Source organism: Pygocentrus nattereri, chromosome 1, assembly GCF_015220715.1.
Source record: "Pygocentrus nattereri isolate fPygNat1 chromosome 1, fPygNat1.pri, whole genome shotgun sequence".
Taxonomy (NCBI): domain Eukaryota; kingdom Metazoa; phylum Chordata; class Actinopteri; order Characiformes; family Serrasalmidae; genus Pygocentrus; species Pygocentrus nattereri.
In genome coordinates, this window is record NC_051211.1 from 28,124,787 (window position 1) to 28,130,078 (window position 5,292).

The window sequence follows — 5,292 nt, forward strand, 5'->3', positions numbered from 1 at the left end:
CTTCAAAGCCATTTGTAACTTAAATTCTATTCCACCTTAAATCTAGTAACAATTTACATTGCTGCCTTAAATCTAAAGTAATCTAAAGTACTCTAAATAAATTTAAAGTAGCACTGCAGAGAGGCTACAGGCTACAGCTTCCTTAAGGTGGCACTGAATTTAAGATGGAATTGCATTTAATGTAACAGTGAATTTAAGGTGGCAATGACTTTAAGGTATCAGTGAACTTAAGGTGGAAATGCATTTAAGAAAGCACTGAATTTAAGGTGGCAGTTACTTTAAGGTGTCAGGAAATTTAAGGTGGAATTGTATTTAAGGTAGCACTGAAATTAAGGTGGCAAAATTAAGTTAACCCTGAAAGTGGAAGTAAAATTAAGGTGGCAGACTTAATTTCAGTGCTACATTAAATATAATTCCACTTCAAATTCAGTGCCACCGTAAATTCAGTTGTATCAGTGGGGTGGCCCTGGATTTAAGGTAGCAATAGATTTAAAGTATTACTAGATTTAAGGTAGCATGGGATTTAAGTTACAAATGGCTTTAAAATAGCAACAGACTTGAAGACGCAGGAGACTTAATGTAGTGGTGTAATTAAGGTTCAAGTGGATTCAAAAAGGCATTGGATTTAAAGGAGCACTGGTTTTAACGTAGCAGGAGATTAAAAGTTGAAGTGGATTTAAGGTAGCACTAATTTTAAGGAGAAAGGTATGAGGAAATTTAGGGTGGCACTGAACTCAAAGTAGCACTAAATTTATCAATAAACCTAAGGTGGCAATACATTTAATGTAGTAAAAAAACATAAATAACTTTAATAATTTGTAATAACTCCATGGATTTTAGCATTTTAACCTAATTAGCTGGCTTTTTCAAGCCAACTTATAGTTCCCAAACTTTCCCTTTTTAGTTACAGGTTGTTTAAAGCCAACTTAAAAATAATAAGATAACAAACAGTAAGCTGCCATTTTCAAGCCAATTTGATTATGTGCAAATAATTAAAAGCCTGCATTTAATTGAAAATATAACAAAGACAACATATTAAATACTGAAACTGAGAAATTTTAATTGAAAAATAAATGCCCATTTTGAATTTCATGCCTGCCAATGATAGGTCAAAACATAGGTTTGTTTGTTTTATTCCTTTTTTTCTTATGCGTACTTGCGTTTGGCCAGCTGGTCCAGTATGTTTGCTGAGAATAAAGGGGATTTTGGCTGTACAGATATGACCCAACATTGGAGACATATGGGTGAGGCGCTGCCCATTCAAGAAAAAAAATCAACTCTTACCTCCTAAGATGTACCAAAACTTAAGAACACTGCTTGCAGGTATGCTAGAAGGAGTAGGAGTCTTTGGGCCACTGCAGTTTTAACAGTTAAGAAAAAGGACGGAAGTTGGACATTTTGTGTGGACTACCAAAACACTCTGTGACACATAAGGATCCATTTCCCCTTCCTAGGCTTGAGGAGACACTGACAACATTAACACTGGGAGAAAGGTTTAGTATACCATATCTGGCTAGTGGTTACTGGCAGGAAGGTGTGTATCCAGCAGATTGGCCAAAGACTGCATCTGCTGTGTCCCTTGGGCTATTTAAATTCCAACAGATAACCTTTGGTCTCTGTAATACTCCAATCACCTTCCAGAGCTTAATGCAACATTGCATGAGGGACCAAGTTACTGAATTTTTGCTGATAACTCTAGATGGCATTATTGTCTATTCTGCTGATTCTGATTTTACTATGCATCTACAGCATCTAGAGCAAGTCTTTGAGTGTCTCAATAAGCCTGGGACAGGTCAAATTCCTGGGACATTTGGCAGATGCAGGTTATTCCTGAGGAAAGAGTTCTTTACCAGTGGGGTACACATCACACGTCTGTACCTAAGTCTGGCAGACCGAAGCGTGAATAGTTATTTCTGGTTCAGAACTCTGATTGCGGTGGGGAAGAAGGAGTTCTTTAGCCTGGAGGTCTTGCACATCATACTCCTATACCTCCGTCCTGAGGGCAGAGGTTTGAACAGACCGTGCTGGGGGTGGGTGGGGTCTTTGATGATGGAGGCAGCTTTCCTTTGGACTCTGTGGTTGTAAATGTTCTGCAGAGAGTGCAGTGGAGAATTGGTGATCTTCTCTGCAGTCTTCACCACTCTCTGTAGGCATTTACGATCCATCACGGTCAAGCTGCCGTACCACACGGTGATGCAGCTGGTCAGGAGGCTCTCAATGACGCAGTTGTAGAAGTTGCTGAGGATCACCGGAGACATCCCAAACCTCCTTAGCCTCCTCAGGAAGTACAGCCGCTGTTGAGCCTTTCTGACTAGCTGCTTGGTAGCGTGGGTGTGGTGTACATCTAGACCCAGAGCAGGTTGCAGCTTGTACAAGATTGGCCTGTCCCTGCCACTGTGAAAGAGGTAAGAGCCTTCCTAGGCCTTGGTGGCTATTATAGATTTCTGGTTTAGCTGAAGTAGCATGACCTTTGAATGCCAGACTGGTAGGAATACACTGCTCAAAAAAATAAAGGGAACACTTAAACAACACAATATAACTCCAAGTAAATCAAACTTCTGTGAAATCAAACTGTCCACTTAGGAAGCAACACTGATTGACAATCAATTTCACTGCTGTTGTGCAAATGGAACAGACAACAGGTGGAAATTATTGGCAATTAGCGAGACACACTCAATAAAGTAGTGATTCTGCAGGTGGGACCACAGACCACTTCTCAGTACCGATGCTTTCTGGCTGATGTTTTGGTCACTTTTGAATGTTGGTGGTGCTTTCACACTCGTGGTACCTGCAAAGGGTGGGCCAACATCATATTACACCCTAAGGATTAAGAACAGGATGTCCCTCAAGTTCATATGCGTGTGAAAGCAGACAAACAGATACTTTTGGCAATATAGTGTATGTGGAGACTTGTACGTTTCCAAGGGCAGCTAAAAGGAACAAGATGTCTTCCTCAGATGCCCGAACTACAAATTAAATAGGGTGTATTATATAAAGTGATTATTAAAGACCCTGATTGTGGCTGAGAGATCACTTCTATTGGCCCCAAATGGAGGATGAGATGAGAGAGTTCCAGTCCAGGGGTGTGTCTTCTTGTCTAGACAGCATTTGGGGAGATCGGAATTGTCAAGGGTGAGGAAAGTTGTGTGGATGGCAGAGCCCTGTCCCTTGTGTAACAGTAGGCTAACTGAAGGAAACTGTATTAGTTTATAAAGCAAGGCCAGAATATGGTGGAACTAACAGAGTATTGCACAGAATTCCTGAAGCCATGTATGAGTTAGGCCATTTGGCCCCAACAGGAAAATCAGGTGAATAGTCAGGCAGCGGCTGAAAAAGATCCCCTACCTTATAATATTTGTGTGGCTTCTACCACAGAACCTGAAGAGAGAATAAGAATATAGTTCATCATTCTGTGTGTGCTAATTTTGGCCAAAGACCAAGACATTATTGGGAAGACTTCTAGTCATAGCAAGGACTGCTATCATTTCAGTAAGGGAGATGTTAAATGGGTCAAACACTTCTTTTTAATCTTGTTTTATGCATACTTGATATTGGAGTGCTAGTAGTTTTGAAAGTGAAATGTTTTCCCATTTTTGCTTTATATAGGATTTCAGCTGCTCAACAGCACTAATGCACCTGCCTACAACCACAGATGCTGGCTTTTTAACTCTGTGCTGATTACATGCCAGATAGACCCTCTCCTCTGTACCCCAGAGGATGTGGCGTCCATAGTTTCCAAAATAAATTTCACATTTTGACACATTAGACCGCAGGACACTTTTACACTTCACCTCAGTCCAACTTAAAAGAGCTCAGGCCCAAAGAAAGCAACAGTGTTTCTAGATCCTGTTTGTATATGGTTTCTTCTTTGCAAAGTTTTCAGTTGTATATGTGGATGTTTACAAATTGTGGTTTTTGGAAGTGTTCCTAAGACAACGCAGTGATTTACAATCATGTCTGTTTTTAACGCAGTGCTGCCTGAGGGCCCGAATATCACGGCTGGCCAATACTGTTTTTTGGCCTTGGCCCTTTTCATAGAGATTTCTCCAGATTGTCTGAATCTTTGAATGATATAATTTACTGTAGATTATGAAATACCCAAGTTCTTTGCTAATTTACAATAAGAAACATTATTCTTAAATTGTTGCAGTGTTTGCCCATATAGCCTTCCATAGAGTGGTAAACCCCTTCCCATCTTTACAACTCAAGACAAAATAGGTAAAAAAAAAAAGAAAAAAAAGGGTTTATAATAATAATAATGTTAATAATAATAATAATTATTATTATTATCATTCACTCAATTATAATGTTTACTAAGAAAAATATTTACTTAATTTAAGGAAGTACAGGCCAAAACTAAGACAGGGTTCTGAGAATAGCATAGAAATGAAGAGGCAGTTTCAAACTGAATGAAATCCATTTTGCCTAATTGAAATCATCAATTCAGAAATCCAAAATGATCCCATTGCCATGTTAGGAAAACACTGAAAGCACTGTAAGTAAGTGAGAGTTTACTGTGTTTCTGGATCCATTTGATGTCGATTAGATCCTTATATTGTTTTACCACCATCTTTTGCAGAATGCTCTTTAACCCATAACAGCTTAAATCAGTGCAGGTTGTGCTAACCAGGGGTCTTCCATCATTAGGCTATTCCAGGCTCTAACTTATGTCTTCCGTTCATATTAAACAAGATTATTATTATGTAATCATTTCACATGACATCAACATTCATGTACTGACTGATTAAAATTTTAGCACCCCTAATTTAAAAAACCTTCCTGCCTCCCTGGGGTTCAGTCCCAGCGTACCAACACCAAAGTCATTATAGGAAAGTCTGTACCCTCAGCAGCCATCTTTACAACATCGCTGAGCAGGGTTTTTTAGCCATAAAAGACCAGACTCTTATCTATCTGAAAGGGAAGAGACCTGACAAAAAACTCAAAAACAATTTGTAGCATAAAAATAATGTGACTTTTCTGGTTGTTCCAGTGCAGATCTCCATAAAGAGGCGGGAGCTTTTCCTAGCTCCCGCTACAATATTGTCAATCCTTCTCCATTAGCGGCATAACAAGAAAGCCGTTTGGCTTGTTTTTGGAAGGGTGGGACTTTCTCTTTAAATAGACGCCATTGTTGATCGTTACAAGCTTTCCCATTAATCTTTCAACCAGTGACCGGTCTCTTCATTCATAACGTCGCTGGTAACACTCATTAGGCTTATAACAGTTTGCGCCAGCAATGTAATGACGCTTCTCTGGTGCTGCGTGTATCAGCTAATTTGATCTTTTCAGACA